Below are 16,308 nucleotides of genomic sequence, written 5' to 3' on the forward strand. Positions count from 1 at the left end.
CACCTCCACAGTGAATGCCAGGAAAGGCAGATCCCAGCGTGGCTCCTGTGTGCTGAGCAGCTGGAGTAGGTGGAGTGCGACATGGGTACACAAGGGCATCAAGCCACGACGCATCAACCTAGCAGGGGGAAAAAGGGAGTAAGACCCTGAGGTGGGGGGAGGGTGCAATAATCTCCCAAGAGTGACTCACAGAGATGCAGTCTTTCCCCAGCATCCCTGGAGGTGATGTGGGCACTTTGGGAGGCTGCCCCTTGTGGGCACCTCCTCTCCCAGCCTGTTCCAGTCTGCTTGGCCGTCCCTCGGTGACAAGGCTCTCTGGCCCATGACCACAGGGACTGTGTGGGGCACGCCAGGCACACAGTGCAAATGTCGGGGGCAGAGGGGAAACAGGGGGTCTCACCTGGCCAGCAGACCCATGGCATAGTGCTGGGTGCCAGCAGAGAGCAGCGTGTCCCAGCCACGCTTGCGCTCCATGGCCATCACCTCAGGGTCATACTGCAGACAGAAGAGCAGAGCCTTCATGGTCTGCACTGCAAACCTGTGTGCAGAGCAAAGCCCAGGTCACACTGGGAGCACTGGCGCTGGCCACAAGGGCATGGGAAGGACAGGAGGACCAGGACCTGTTGGGCTTGCTGGGAAGGTGGTGATCCTCCCGGCACGCTCTCCAGAAGTTATCAACTGCCTCTGGCATCTGCTGTGTGGTGATGATGACATGGAAGAGCAGAGCCGTAACCAGAGCGTTGGAAGAATGCATCATGGCCTCATGGCACTGAGGCACCCGGATAATCACCCAGAGCACCAGAGTTGCCTGCAAAAGAAGCAGCCCCAGACAGCGCTCAGTGCCGAGGTGTCCATGGGGCAGGGCCCGAGGGGAGAGGCAGGGGGAGCAGTGGGCCTGGTGCTGCCTGAGCCTGTCCCTAGCCCAGATTTTAGCCCAGCGCCTGAGGCACAGAGAGGATGGATGGAGATCTGCTGGAGAGGCTACTGGGGAGGAAACCAAGGCCAGTTCCAGAAACTCACAGCCAGGGCAAAAACGTCCTTGTTGTCCCCATCAGAGGTGCACATGCTGTGCAGGGGCCAGGCCTCCATCACACACAGCAGAGTTGGCAGCACCTTTTCCACTGTTGATCCCGATGAGCCTATGGCTCTCCACATCATTGCAGCAGCTCTGTGGGATCAGAGCTCTGTGTCAGGGGTGTCTCAGTCACAGTCCAGTGCCCTGTGCAGCTGTAGGGCCCAGGTGACAGAGCCCCGGTGCCCTGAGGGCCAGGCAGGGAGCGTGGCAGCAGTCTCAGGAGACAGAGGGGCCTGAGGGTCCTGGGCCTGTCTGCCTGTCTGGCAGAGCCCATTGGACAGGCTGTACAGGGCGGTGGGCCCTAAAGGCTGGTGGGCCCTAAAGGCTGTTGAGCCCTGAGCTCTCAAGGCACGTGGGCCTCGTACCTGTCACACGTTGGGGCACAGCGCAGGAGGGTCAGCACCACGTCAGCAGGGTGTTCTCCAGCCAGCCTCAGAATGTCAGTGCGCAGACTGACACCCACAGTGGCACAGGACACGAGACTCTGGTGAATGCTTTTCACCATGGCTGGCACCTGGAAGAGGCGTGACGAGGACTTGGAGTGCTGTCCAAGGGACCAGCTTCCCCCAAGAAGTGCTTCCCTTCCTGTGGAGGGAGCAGAAAACATTCATAAAGAAGAAAGTCTCCCTGCATCCTCAGAACAAGCTCCTTGGAAAACCATAGCTTAAAGATAAGAAATGGCTTGTGAAATGATGAATACAAAAAGGAATCCAGTTCCCGCCCTTGGTAGATCCTTCGATCTCCAGTATTAGTGGCTCATTCTCTTTTAGTATCCGCAGGCCAGCTTTGAATGTAAAATCCCTCAGGGATTGGTTAGAATGTAGAATTCCCTTGATAATTGGTGCAAACTGTAAAACCCCCAAAAGATATAAAAACCCCTGTAAAACAATAACCGTTGGTATATGCTAGATTGGATGCCTTCATAGAATAAACTATGGATTTGTGGCTTTCTACATATCCTGGTTTATTTACCCCGCTGGTCTAAGAGCTCACCGCGAGCCAAATTTCTATCTGGGCAAGGCTCGGGAACGTGCTCTGTCGCTGAGGGCTGCAGAAGCGGTCTCAGAGATCCCAAAGGGAGCCCAAAAACCCAGCCAGCGACACCTTCCCACCACACTCTTCTGGCCTCAAAGACTAAGGAGGCACAGTGGCCGTTCCTTGAGGGAATCACGATCACATGATCCTGGGAGGGCACCAGCCCTGGTCCCAGACTGCTAACCTGCAGCTCAGATGAAACAACACTCTTCTCAACAAAATCGGTGGTGGGAGCATGAATGACAGCGGGAGTGGTGTCAGTATTTGTGATGCCCTGAGTCTCTCCGGTGTCAGCGTTTGTCATGGCCACGTCCTCAGTCACTGCCATGTCAGCCTTTGCCCTGTCATCATTCACTGCTGTGTTGAAGTGGTCTGAGCGCTCAGCCAAATCTGGGCTGACATCGGGCTCTGCCTGGAGCTCGCTCAGCCTGGAGTCAGGCTCGGCTGTGCTCTCTGTTGCTGTGCTGCTGGTCTTTCTACGGCGAAGGGGCACAAACTTGCGGAACATCTGCAGGAGAACAAAGGACAGGGAAGAGAGGCAAGTTCCATGGCATGCTCCAAGCACTATGCTCAGCTGAGCGGTGACAGCAGGCCCAGCCCAGGTGGAGATGGCTGCAGGTACCTTCAGTGTTCTGCGGAAGCGGCCACGGGTGGGTTTCTGCTCTTGTGTCGGCTCCATGGCTGCAGCACCTGGCAAAGAGCGAGCGCAGCCAGAGCTGAGGGGCTGCGGGAGAGGCCGGAGAACACAGCCCAGCCCTGCATTCCCCAGGCAGGGACAGCCCCGGGATGCCCCAGGGGATGCCAGCACGGCCGCTGCAGGGTGTCTGCCCGGCCCCTCTTCTGTCCTGTCCCTGGGCATGTCCACAGTGGGTGGGCTGGACTGAGACGAGATGAGACGGGATGGGATGGGACGGACGGGATGGGACGGGACGGGATGGGGCCAAGCTGGATGCATGCACCAGCCCTGAGACCCAGGTGTGCCACTCACCATCCTGCATTGGCTGGAACGGCTCTGACTCTTCGGGCTCTTGAGGAGCTGGGGCAACTCTAGAGCCTCTCCTTTTTATTGCCCTGAACACTTTGAACAGATTGAGAAATCTGCCCGCCATGCCGGAGTCTGGTCTCGAGGGCACCTTCTAGAGAGATGTTTTGGGAAAGTTACAAGGCAACAAGTTGTGCAGCTGTGCCTTAAAGGCACCTGCGACAGAGAAGCCTCAGGAAGGCTGCAGGACAGCAAGTCCTGCACTTGAGGCCTCCTGCCACAAGGGCAGCAGACTCCTCGTAAATGATTCAGATCACCACACCCCAAGGTCTGGCTACTAGTGCACCAGCCACAGGGATCAGAGATACCTCAGGAAAGCTCCAAGTCACCAAGTCCTGCAGTCTTTCCACGAGGTCACCTGCAGGAATAACGCCTCGGAAAAGCTCGGGGTCAGGCACGAACGAGTGTGCTGTGCGGGGGCTCCTCACAGCACCGCTCTGGCGCCTCCTGTCCCGTCGCGTGCTCCGAGCACTCTGGTGTGCCCGTGTCACCACCAGCCCCCATGTCACCACATGTCACAAAGGGTCCTTAGACACGGTTCCATGCCACGGTGACCATGCTGCACTGCATCACAAAGGGCTCTTGCACACACTGACACCTGCCCTGGGGACACCCTGAGCCCACCCAAAGTGGCCCAGGTTGGAAGGAATCCCTTGGCCCAAATATCTAAGAGAGCCCGACAGGAATGTTAGGAATGGCTCAAATCCTATCCAACGCTGCTCTGCGGGCTCCGGGCATTTAAGAGCCCTCAATTCAGGAAAGCCTTCCTTCCCCAAATTCACTGGCATGGCCAGAGAGTGTGACAGATTTGGACGTTTGCTTCCCATCTCAAAGCAGCAACTCATTTGCCTTCATTTGTCATCCATTGGAGAGTCACTTTACAAAAGAACACTACACAGAGGCGAATAAAGGCCATTCTTTGCTTTGCAAATGGTTTTCAATGAAGAGATGATAATATCCTAATTCTAGGAAGGAATAAAAGCTCACAAGGAGTGGAAGTGCACTCAGTGTTACCAAATTAGCCCAAACAAATGAGAAGATTGCAAAATGGCTAATCCTCCTCCTGGTACAGATAGCTAAGTGGCTCTTAAAGTACAGCTCTCCCCTCTTCTTCCCTGCAGGAAGATCAGGACCACTAACAAAAAATCACAGCTAGTGCTTTGGCCCTCCTCCAGAACCAAAGCTGTGCCAAAGCACAGATGCTGCCTTCAAGCTGACTCCAATTCCAGCCTAGACCTCTCACCTTCCACACAGCTCCTTCTCCAAGACTCCCACCAACACCAACCCACCTAATCAGCCACACACAAGCCCCCAACAGCCCGCCAGGATCCCCAGCTAACCCCATCCCTCCGCAGAGCTTTCCCAGTCTCCAGCAGACCCCTGGTTCCCTGCACGTGCCATGGGATGGCACTCGGGAGGATCTGCTCCAAGGCCTTTCCCAGTAGCCAGCTCAGGCTGCCAGGCCTATGGTTCCTGGATCATCCTTCCCACCAACTCTCCCTGTGCACGGCTGCTCCATTTGCACATTGGTGCTCAGCTCAGAGTTCTGCACTTGAGCAGCACTGCTGAGAAAGAATGGAGAGCGGCCTGGCAAGCTCTTTCTCCAGCTCCCTCTTGACTCTTGGGGGAGGTAGAACATTCCACAGGAAAGCACCTGGTGCCACAAGGAGTGGGTGACATCAGACAGCTGTGAGGGGAAGCCTCAGGACTGCTGTATTCTGAGGGAACACCGTTGGCCTTGACCTGTATGCACCTGCGGAAGCTTAAATCCTCAGCTCCCAGGACCTCTCTTGGCCACCACCCTGATGTGCACGCAGCACTCCTGCGAGGCACTGCTGGGACCCAGCGGGACAGGAGCTGCTGTCTCGTGTCCACCCAGCACCCCCGACAGAGCCAGGGTCACCCCAAAAGCAGACAAACGATCTGGTGTCGGCAGAGAGGAGCAAGGAGCACTGGGCTGGCTCCTCTCAGGGTATCTCAGCTGGGCCTGGGCCACAACACGCCCCCGTTTTAAGGCCTGCTAATGCCCAGCTGCCAGAAATGCCGACCTTCTTCTCTCCAAGGCGCACAGGAAGAGCCAATGAGCAGGATGCCTTGGGAGGCAAACCTTCCCGGCCTTTGCTGAGGCCAGGGACACACCAAGATCAGCCAAGACTCTGCAGATTGCCTGGCCCGCACAGCCCAGCTCTTTGCTGGCCCTGGCCCGCAGCAGCTTCCACCAAGCGAGAGGCAATTGCATATTGCCAAGAGCCGAAACACAGCAGGCAGGTGAGATGTGAACAGTGTGTGCATCAAGGCCTTTTAATTCACAGCTCTCAAAGAGAGCTTTGGGGCTCGCAGCTGGACAGAGATGCTCCTGCTCACACCTCTGGCCAAAAGGGGGTAACGCAGCGTGCTGCAGGTGCTTGGGTTGGTCTCCACAGCTCCAGGCAGATGCCAAACCTGCTCTTCACAGCCTTCTCCCTTCCCCTGCCCCTGTGCCCAGGGCAGCGGGCCTCAAGGACTCAAAGGACCACAGGGAGCCAAAGGGAATGTTACGAAGGGAGAGGGGAGATGAAACAAGTCTTGCCTCTGCCCAGGCCTCTGGCAGTAGTGATTGGCTTTATTGAGGTGGGCAGCACCCCAAAACCGCTCTTGCTCACAAGTTCTTCATAATGGTTGTTTAAGTCTATTACAAAATGAATTGTTTATTTAATAGACACAATTTTAACAAACAAAAGACTTTAATCTATTTCTTTTGACAAAGGATAAACAAAGAACCACTACTAGGAGATAATATACTTTGCAAAACAAAGGAATGAGGTGGAAGGGAAAACAGGGATTGGCGTGGTCTGAGGGCTAGAGGGAGAGAGCTATGTACAGGCAGGGAGAGGGCTGAAGCCATGCGAGCTTCCCACAGGTTCAGCTGTGCCAATCATCAGCTGTGCCTGGAGCTCCAGTGAGATATGCATGTGGTGTCCTCTTCAGTGTCTCCTGGTGCTGTTCTTGGGACACTGGTTCACTGTGTCGCTCGGATGAACCTGATTCTTCAGCTCTGTTGGCAAACTGGTCTTGAATATTCAGGTTCCCGTGGGATGGACTGGTTTGTTTCCTTGGGGTGTGAATGGCTGGAAGAGAGAAGAGTCACAGTCAGAGCCCGGATCTGTGGGAATCCAAGTAGACCTTCCTGCCAAGGGCGGCCCACTCAGCTCCTGCAATGGCCAGCAGAGAGGAGTTGCCAACGGGATCAGCTGCAAGGTGCAGGCCAAGAATCCCGCCTGTGTCCCAATAAAACACTCGGAGCTCTGCCCACGCCACCCTTCATCCACACAGGGAGCAAAGCCCTCCGCAGCCGGGACAGGGATTGCAACTCCTCGTGCCAGCCCCCGCTGCCAGCCCGCTGCCCTCACTCACCCGCACTGAGCACCTGGAGCTCATTCTTCTACTTCCTCATGCGTGCCCCGGCGATCCCTGGGAACACAGAGCCCGTCACGGCTCTGTCCAGCGGCAGAGCTCCCTGCCAGCGGCGCTGCCAGCCCTGTGGCCACACGCCCTCGTGGCCCGGCAGGGCTCAGCCCGGGCCCTTGCCGCATCCTGACGCCCAAGGGCACGGCTGCGACACAGGGCGGCAGCAGCCCCGAGGGCAGCCGGGGCTCCACGGCGCCGGGCCCGGATGCCGCGCTGCCGGGGCCGCAGGCGGGGCTGGGGCCGAGCTGCGGCGGGGAGGGGAGGGGAGGGGAGGGGAGGGGAGGGGAGGGGAGGGGAGGGGAGGGGAGGGGAGGGGAGGGGAGGGGAGGGGAGGGGAGGGGAGGGGAGGGGAGGGAGCCCGGGCTCACCCATGAACCTGATGGCCGCTAATTGGACGGACTGCTGTGGGCTCTGCAGGTACGGCAGGGCCTGGCGCAGGTGCTCGGCCGCTCGGCTCCTGTCGTCTGCCAGCTGGAGAGAGCGGCGGGAGGGAAGGGTCGGGCCGGGCTTTGTGCCCCTTTGCCAGGCGCTCCCCGCTTTGGCCGGCCCCGGCCTCCCCTGCCCGCACAGCCCTGAGGCGCGGCCAGCAGCCGCTGGGCCGGGGCTCCGTCGGCGCCCGGCTCGGGCCCACAGGAGCCTGGAGAAGAGCCCGTGCGGCTCCTGCGTGCAGCCCTGGGCAGGGCCACAGCTGCCAAGCGCACACAGTGAGCACCGCGCTCAGGGGGCTTGTCCAGGCTGAGCCTGGCGCTTCCAGGCCCTCCTTACCAGGCACTCGGCAAACATCCACAGCTCTTCTGTCTGCAGCGCCTGTTGGAGATCCGTCTTCTTCAAGAACCCCGCCGCACAAAGCAGCGTTTCTCGAGAGGCCTGGAGAGCAGCAGAGATGTGCAGATGGCACCGCAGCTCAGGGCACAGGAGCCGCGTCCCTGTGCCAAGGCGTGCAGGAGGCTGCAGCCCGGGAGGTGCCAGGACCTGCAGGAGGCAGCCGAGCCCCTTCCAGACATCCACCAGCATCACACAAAACTTTACCTTTGCCAGCTCCTGGTTCTCATCATGGCAGTGGAAGAAGAGTGGGAGCAGGCTCTGGCTCACAATTCTCTCCAGGGCCGTTTTTCCCTTGTCCACTACCAAGTCCATCACCTTGCAGAAGAGGTGAACGGAAAGCTGCTGCACATGACTGCTATCCTGGAGGAAAGAAGGAGGAAAAGACCTCAGAAGCAACTTGTACAGCCCACCTGGGCGAAGGCCCAAACATCAGGAAGGCACAAAGTTTCGGGGCAGCAGCCAGTGCTCATGGCTGGGGGCACAGAGCCTTACATTTTCCAGTAGTGACAGGAGTGGCAGAGCCAGCTTTGTAGCAGCAGTGCTAGATATCATGAGGTGTTTTTCCTGGAAGATATTTATGAAGACAGAGAGGGACATGCCAATCACCTCTCTCTGTGCATCACCCAGCAGCTCCAGGAGGCTTCGAGACAGGCTGCGTATACGTTTGGCCTGTGTAGAAGACAAGGCTGTGCTGTGAAGCCAAGAACGGCTACAGTGCCACCACTGCCGTGCTGGCACTGCAACCCCACCCTGCTGCCACAGGGCCCAGAGGCCAAAGGCCTGTCGTGATGAACTCAGGGAGGTGAGGCAGGAGAGCTGGGAGCATCTGCTGCAGCTCCTGAAGCCCAGGCAGCCCGAGGGGCAGCTTTCCCCAGCACAGCTTCAGCCGCTGCCCCCTTCTCACCATCGAGGGATCCTTGCTGAGCACCACAAGGCATCTGAGTGCCAGGCGACGTCTCTCCCTGTACTTGCTCTGCAGGTTCCTTGACATGATCTCCAGGATGCTGTCAGCACATTGAGTGAAATCCAAGCAGTCCAGGACCTGAAAGGCACAGGGCAGTGACAGCGGGCCCGGCCGGCAGGAGCGCGCAAGCACACAGGGCTGGGCTGAGAGATCAGCACAGGGCACGGGCAGTGTCCCAGGCAGCTGTGGTGACGAGAGGACAGAGAGCTGGGAGGGAGCTCTGGCCAAGAGGCTCACCTCCACAGTGAATGCCAGGAAAGGCAGATCCCAGCGTGGCTCCTGTGTGCTGAGCAGCTGGAGTAGGTGGAGTGCGACATGGGTACACAAGGGCATCAAGCCACGACGCATCAACCTAGCAGGGGGAAAAAGGGAGTAAGACCCTGAGGTGGGGGGAGGGTGCAATAATCTCCCAAGAGTGACTCACAGAGATGCAGTCTTTCCCCAGCATCCCTGGAGGTGATGTGGGCACTTTGGGAGGCTGCCCCTTGTGGGCACCTCCTCTCCCAGCCTGTTCCAGTCTGCTTGGCCGTCCCTCGGTGACAAGGCTCTCTGGCCCATGACCACAGGGACTGTGTGGGGCACGCCAGGCACACAGTGCAAATGTCGGGGGCAGAGGGGAAACAGGGGGTCTCACCTGGCCAGCAGACCCATGGCATAGTGCTGGGTGCCAGCAGAGAGCAGCGTGTCCCAGCCACGCTTGCGCTCCATGGCCATCACCTCAGGGTCATACTGCAGACAGAAGAGCAGAGCCTTCATGGTCTGCACTGCAAACCTGTGTGCAGAGCAAAGCCCAGGTCACACTGGGAGCACTGGCGCTGGCCACAAGGGCATGGGAAGGACAGGAGGACCAGGACCTGTTGGGCTTGCTGGGAAGGTGGTGATCCTCCCGGCACGCTCTCCAGAAGTTATCAACTGCCTCTGGCATCTGCTGTGTGGTGATGATGACATGGAAGAGCAGAGCCGTAACCAGAGCGTTGGAAGAATGCATCATGGCCTCATGGCACTGAGGCACCCGGATAATCACCCAGAGCACCAGAGTTGCCTGCAAAAGAAGCAGCCCCAGACAGCGCTCAGTGCCGAGGTGTCCATGGGGCAGGGCCCGAGGGGAGAGGCAGGGGGAGCAGTGGGCCTGGTGCTGCCTGAGCCTGTCCCTAGCCCAGATTTTAGCCCAGCGCCTGAGGCACAGAGAGGATGGATGGAGATCTGCTGGAGAGGCTACTGGGGAGGAAACCAAGGCCAGTTCCAGAAACTCACAGCCAGGGCAAAAACGTCCTTGTTGTCCCCATCAGAGGTGCACATGCTGTGCAGGGGCCAGGCCTCCATCACACACAGCAGAGTTGGCAGCACCTTTTCCACTGTTGGTCCCGATGAGCCTATGGCTCTCCACATCATTGCAGCAGCTCTGTGGGATCAGAGCTCTGTGTCAGGGGTGTCTCAGTCACAGTCCAGTGCCCTGTGCAGCTGTAGGGCCCAGGTGACAGAGCCCCGGTGCCCTGAGGGCCAGGCAGGGAGCGTGGCAGCAGTCTCAGGAGACAGAGGGGCCTGAGGGTCCTGGGCCTGTCTGCCTGTCTGGCAGAGCCCATTGGACAGGCTGTACAGGGCGGTGGGCCCTAAAGGCTGGTGGGCCCTAAAGGCTGTTGAGCCCTGAGCTCTCAAGGCACGTGGGCCTCGTACCTGTCACACGTTGGGGCACAGCGCAGGAGGGTCAGCACCACGTCAGCAGGGTGTTCTCCAGCCAGCCTCAGAATGTCAGTGCGCAGACTGACACCCACAGTGGCACAGGACACGAGACTCTGGTGAATGCTTTTCACCATGGCTGGCACCTGGAAGAGGCGTGACGAGGACTTGGAGTGCTGTCCAAGGGACCAGCTTCCCCCAAGAAGTGCTTCCCTTCCTGTGGAGGGAGCAGAAAACATTCATAAAGAAGAAAGTCTCCCTGCATCCTCAGAACAAGCTCCTTGGAAAACCATAGCTTAAAGATAAGAAATGGCTTGTGAAATGATGAATACAAAAAGGAATCCAGTTCCCGCCCTTGGTAGATCCTTCGATCTCCAGTATTAGTGGCTCATTCTCTTTTAGTATCCGCAGGCCAGCTTTGAATGTAAAATCCCTCAGGGATTGGTTAGAATGTAGAATTCCCTTGATAATTGGTGCAAACTGTAAAACCCCCAAAAGATATAAAAACCCCTGTAAAACAATAACCGTTGGTATATGCTAGATTGGATGCCTTCATAGAATAAACTATGGATTTGTGGCTTTCTACATATCCTGGTTTATTTACCCCGCTGGTCTAAGAGCTCACCGCGAGCCAAATTTCTATCTGGGCAAGGCTCGGGAACGTGCTCTGTCGCTGAGGGCTGCAGAAGCGGTCTCAGAGATCCCAAAGGGAGCCCAAAAACCCAGCCAGCGACACCTTCCCACCACACTCTTCTGGCCTCAAAGACTAAGGAGGCACAGTGGCCGTTCCTTGAGGGAATCACGATCACATGATCCTGGGAGGGCACCAGCCCTGGTCCCAGACTGCTAACCTGCAGCTCAGATGAAACAACACTCTTCTCAACAAAATCGGTGGTGGGAGCATGAATGACAGCGGGAGTGGTGTCAGTATTTGTGATGCCCTGAGTCTCTCCGGTGTCAGCGTTTGTCATGGCCACGTCCTCAGTCACTGCCATGTCAGCCTTTGCCCTGTCATCATTCACTGCTGTGTTGAAGTGGTCTGAGCGCTCAGCCAAATCTGGGCTGACATCGGGCTCTGCCTGGAGCTCGCTCAGCCTGGAGTCAGGCTCGGCTGTGCTCTCTGTTGCTGTGCTGCTGGTCTTTCTACGGCGAAGGGGCACAAACTCGCGGAACATCTGCAGGAGAACAAAGGACAGGGAAGAGAGGCAAGTTCCATGGCATGCTCCAAGCACTATGCTCAGCTGAGCGGTGACAGCAGGCCCAGCCCAGGTGGAGATGGCTGCAGGTACCTTCAGTGTTCTGCGGAAGCGGCCACGGGTGGGTTTCTGCTCTTGTGTCGGCTCCATGGCTGCAGCACCTGGCAAAGAGCGAGCGCAGCCAGAGCTGAGGGGCTGCGGGAGAGGCCGGAGAACACAGCCCAGCCCTGCATTCCCCAGGCAGGGACAGCCCCGGGATGCCCCAGGGGATGCCAGCACGGCCGCTGCAGGGTGTCTGCCCGGCCCCTCTTCTGTCCTGTCCCTGGGCATGTCCACAGTGGGTGGGCTGGACTGAGACGAGATGAGACGGGATGGGATGGGACGGACGGGATGGGACGGGACGGGATGGGGCCAAGCTGGATGCATGCACCAGCCCTGAGACCCAGGTGTGCCACTCACCATCCTGCATTGGCTGGAACGGCTCTGACTCTTCGGGCTCTTGAGGAGCTGGGGCAACTCTAGAGCCTCTCCTTTTTATTGCCCTGAACACTTTGAACAGATTGAGAAATCTGCCCGCCATGCCGGAGTCTGGTCTCGAGGGCACCTTCTAGAGAGATGTTTTGGGAAAGTTACAAGGCAACAAGTTGTGCAGCTGTGCCTTAAAGGCACCTGCGACAGAGAAGCCTCAGGAAGGCTGCAGGACAGCAAGTCCTGCACTTGAGGCCTCCTGCCACAAGGGCAGCAGACTCCTCGTAAATGATTCAGATCACCACACCCCAAGGTCTGGCTACTAGTGCACCAGCCACAGGGATCAGAGATACCTCAGGAAAGCTCCAAGTCACCAAGTCCTGCAGTCTTTCCACGAGGTCACCTGCAGGAATAACGCCTCGGAAAAGCTCGGGGTCAGGCACGAACGAGTGTGCTGTGCGGGGGCTCCTCACAGCACCGCTCTGGCGCCTCCTGTCCCGTCGCGTGCTCCGAGCACTCTGGTGTGCCCGTGTCACCACCAGCCCCCATGTCACCACATGTCACAAAGGGTCCATTGACGCCGTTCCATGCCACGGTGACCAGGCTGCACTGCATCACAAAGGGCTCTTGCACACACTGACACCTGCCCTGGGGACACCCTGAGCCCACCCAAAGTGGCCCAGGTTGGAAGGAATCCCTTGGCCCAAATATCTAAGAGAGCCCGACAGGAATGTTAGGAATGGCTCAAATCCTATCCAACGCTGCTCTGCGGGCTCCGGGCATTTAAGAGCCCTCAATTCAGGAAAGCCTTCCTTCCCCAAATTCACTGGCATGGCCAGAGAGTGTGACAGATTTGGACGTTTGCTTCCCATCTCAAAGCAGCAACTCATTTGCCTTCATTTGTCATCCATTGGAGAGTCACTTTACAAAAGAACACTACACAGAGGCGAATAAAGGCCATTCTTTGCTTTGCAAATGGTTTTCAATGAAGAGATGATAATATCCTAATTCTAGGAAGGAATAAAAGCTCACAAGGAGTGGAAGTCCACTCAGTGTTACCAAATTAGCCCAAACAAATGAGAAGATTGCAAAATGGCTAATCCTCCTCCTGGTACAGATAGCTAAGTGGCTCTTAAAGTACAGCTCTCCCCTCTTCTTCCCTGCAGGAAGATCAGGACCCCTAACAAAAAATCACAGCTAGTGCTTTGGCCCTCCAGAACCAAAGCTGTGCCAAAGCACAGATGCTGCCTTCAAGCTGACTCCAATTCCAGCCTAGACCTCTCACCTTCCACACAGCTCCTTCTCCAAGACTCCCACCAACACCAACCCCCCTAATCAGCCACACACAAGCCCCCAACAGCCCGCCAGGATCCCCAGCTAACCCCATCCCTCCGCACAGCTTTCCCAGTCTCCAGCAGATCCCTGGTTCCCTGCACGTGCCATGGGATGGCACTCGGGAGGATCTGCTCCAAGGCATTTCCCAGTAGCAAGCTCAGGCTGCCAGGCCTATGGTTCCTGGATCATCCTTCCCACCAACTCTCCCTGTGCACGGCTGCTCCATTTGCACATTGGTGCTCAGCTCAGAGTTCTGCACTTGAGCAGCACTGCTGAGAAAGGATGGAGAGCGGCCTGGCAAGCTCTTTCTCCAGCTCCCTCTTGACTCTTGGGGGAGGTAGAACATTCCACAGGAAAGCACCTGGTGCCACAAGGAGTGGGTGACATCAGACAGCTGTGAGGGGAAGCCTCAGGACTGCTGTATTCTGAGGGAACACCGTTGGCCTTGACCTGTATGCACCTGCGGAAGCTTAAATCCTCAGCTCCCAGGACCTCTCTTGGCCACCACCCTGATGTGCACGCAGGACTGCTGCGAGGCACTGCTGGGACCCAGCGGGACAGGAGCTGCTGTCTCGTGTCCACCCAGCACCCCCGACAGAGCCAGGGTCACCCCAAAAGCAGACAAACGATCTGGTGTCGGCAGAGAGGAGCAAGGAGCACTGGGCTGGCTCCTCTCAGGGTATCTCAGCTGGGCCTGGGCCACAACACGCCCCCGTTTTAAGGCCTGCTAATGCCCAGCTGCCAGAAATGCCGACCTTCTTCTCTCCAAGGCGCACAGGAAGAGCCAATGAGCAGGATGCCTTGGGAGGCAAACCTTCCCGGCCTTTGCTGAGGCCAGGGACACACCAAGATCAGCCAAGACTCTGCAGATTGCCTGGCCCGCACAGCCCAGCTCTTTGCTGGCCCTGGCCCGCAGCAGCTTCCACCAAGCGAGAGGCAATTGCATATTGCCAAGAGCCGAAACACAGCAGGCAGGTGAGATGTGAACAGTGTGTGCATCAAGGCCTTTTAATTCACAGCTCTCAAAGAGAGCTTTGGGGCTCGCAGCTGGACAGAGATGCTCCTGCTCACACCTCTGGCCAAAAGGGGGTAACGCAGCGTGCTGCAGGTGCTTGGGTTGGTCTCCACAGCTCCAGGCAGATGCCAAACCTGCTCTTCACAGCCTTCTCCCTTCCCCTGCCCCTGTGCCCAGGGCAGCGGGCCTCAAGGACTCAAAGGACCACAGGGAGCCAAAGGGAATGTTACGAAGGGAGAGGGGAGATGAAACAAGTCTTGCCTCTGCCCAGGCCTCTGGCAGTAGTGATTGGCTTTATTGAGGTGGGCAGCACCCCAAAACCGCTCTTGCTCACAAGTTCTTCATAATGGTTGTTTAAGTCTATTACAAAATGAATTGTTTATTTAATAGACACAATTTTAACAAACAAAAGACTTTAATCTATTTCTTTTGACAAAGGATAAACAAAGAACCACTACTAGGAGATAATATACTTTGCAAAACAAAGGAATGAGGTGGAAGGGAAAACAGGGATTGGCGTGGTCTGAGGGCTAGAGGGAGAGAGCTATGTACAGGCAGGGAGAGGGCTGAAGCCATGCGAGCTTCCCACAGGTTCAGCTGTGCCAATCATCAGCTGTGCCTGGAGCTCCAGTGAGATATGCATGTGGTGTCCTCTTCAGTGTCTCCTGGTGCTGTTCTTGGGACACTGGTTCACTGTGTCGCTCGGATGAACCTGATTCTTCAGCTCTGTTGGCAAACTGGTCTTGAATATTCAGGTTCCCGTGGGATGGACTGGTTTGTTTCCTTGGGGTGTGAATGGCTGGAAGAGAGAAGAGTCACAGTCAGAGCCCGGATCTGTGGGAATCCAAGTAGACCTTCCTGCCAAGGGCGGCCCACTCAGCTCCTGCAATGGCCAGCAGAGAGGAGTTGCCAACGGGATCAGCTGCAAGGTGCAGGCCAAGAATCCCGCCTGTGTCCCAATAAAACACTCGGAGCTCTGCCCACGCCACCCTTCATCCACACAGGGAGCAAAGCCCTCCGCAGCCGGGACAGGGATTGCAACTCCTCCTGCCAGCCCCCGCTGCCAGCCCGCTGCCCTCACTCACCCGCACTGAGCACCTGGAGCTCATTCTTCTACTTCCTCATGCGTGCCCCGGCGATCCCTGGGAACACAGAGCCCGTCACGGCTCTGTCCAGCGGCAGAGCTCCCTGCCAGCGGCGCTGCCAGCCCTGTGGCCACACGCCCTCGTGGCCCGGCAGGGCTCAGCCCGGGCCCTTGCCGCATCCTGACGCCCAAGGGCACGGCTGCGACACAGGGCGGCAGCAGCCCCGAGGGCAGCCGGGGCTCCACGGCGCCGGGCCCGGATGCCGCGCTGCCGGGGCCGCAGGCGGGGCTGGGGCCGAGCTGCGGCGGGGCGGGGAGGGGAGGGGAGGGGAGGGGAGGGGAGGGGAGGGGAGGGGAGGGGAGGGGAGGGGAGGGGAGGGGAGGGGAGGGGAGGGGAGGGGAGGGGAGGGGAGGGGAGGGGAGGGAGCCCGGGCTCACCCATGAACCTGATGGCCGCTAATTGGACGGACTGCTGTGGGCTCTGCAGGTACGGCAGGGCCTGGCGCAGGTGCTCGGCCGCTCGGCTCCTGTCGTCTGCCAGCTGGAGAGAGCGGCGGGAGGGAAGGGTCGGGCCGGGCTTTGTGCCCCTTTGCCAGGCGCTCCCCGCTTTGGCCGGCCCCGGCCTCCCCTGCCCGCACAGCCCTGAGGCGCGGCCAGCAGCCGCTGGGCCGGGGCTCCGTCGGCGCCCGGCTCGGGCCCACAGGAGCCTGGAGAAGAGCCCGTGCGGCTCCTGCGTGCAGCCCTGGGCAGGGCCACAGCTGCCAAGCGCACACAGTGAGCACCGCGCTCAGGGGGCTTGTCCAGGCTGAGCCTGGCGCTTCCAGGCCCTCCTTACCAGGCACTCGGCAAACATCCACAGCTCTTCTGTCTGCAGCGCCTGTTGGAGATCCGTCTTCTTCAAGAACCCCGCCGCACAAAGCAGCGTTTCTCGAGAGGCCTGGAGAGCAGCAGAGATGTGCAGATGGCACCGCAGCTCAGGGCACAGGAGCCGCGTCCCTGTGCCAAGGCGTGCAGGAGGCTGCAGCCCGGGAGGTGCCAGGACCTGCAGGAGGCAGCCGAGCCCCTTCCAGACATCCACCAGCATCACACAAAACTTTACCTTTGCCAGCTCCTGGTTCTCATCATGGCAGTGGAAGAAGAGTGGG

This window comes from Sturnus vulgaris, chromosome 7 (assembly GCF_052056855.1).
Source record: "Sturnus vulgaris isolate bStuVul1 chromosome 7, bStuVul1.hap1, whole genome shotgun sequence".
In the NCBI taxonomy this organism is placed as follows: Eukaryota; Metazoa; Chordata; class Aves; order Passeriformes; family Sturnidae; genus Sturnus; species Sturnus vulgaris.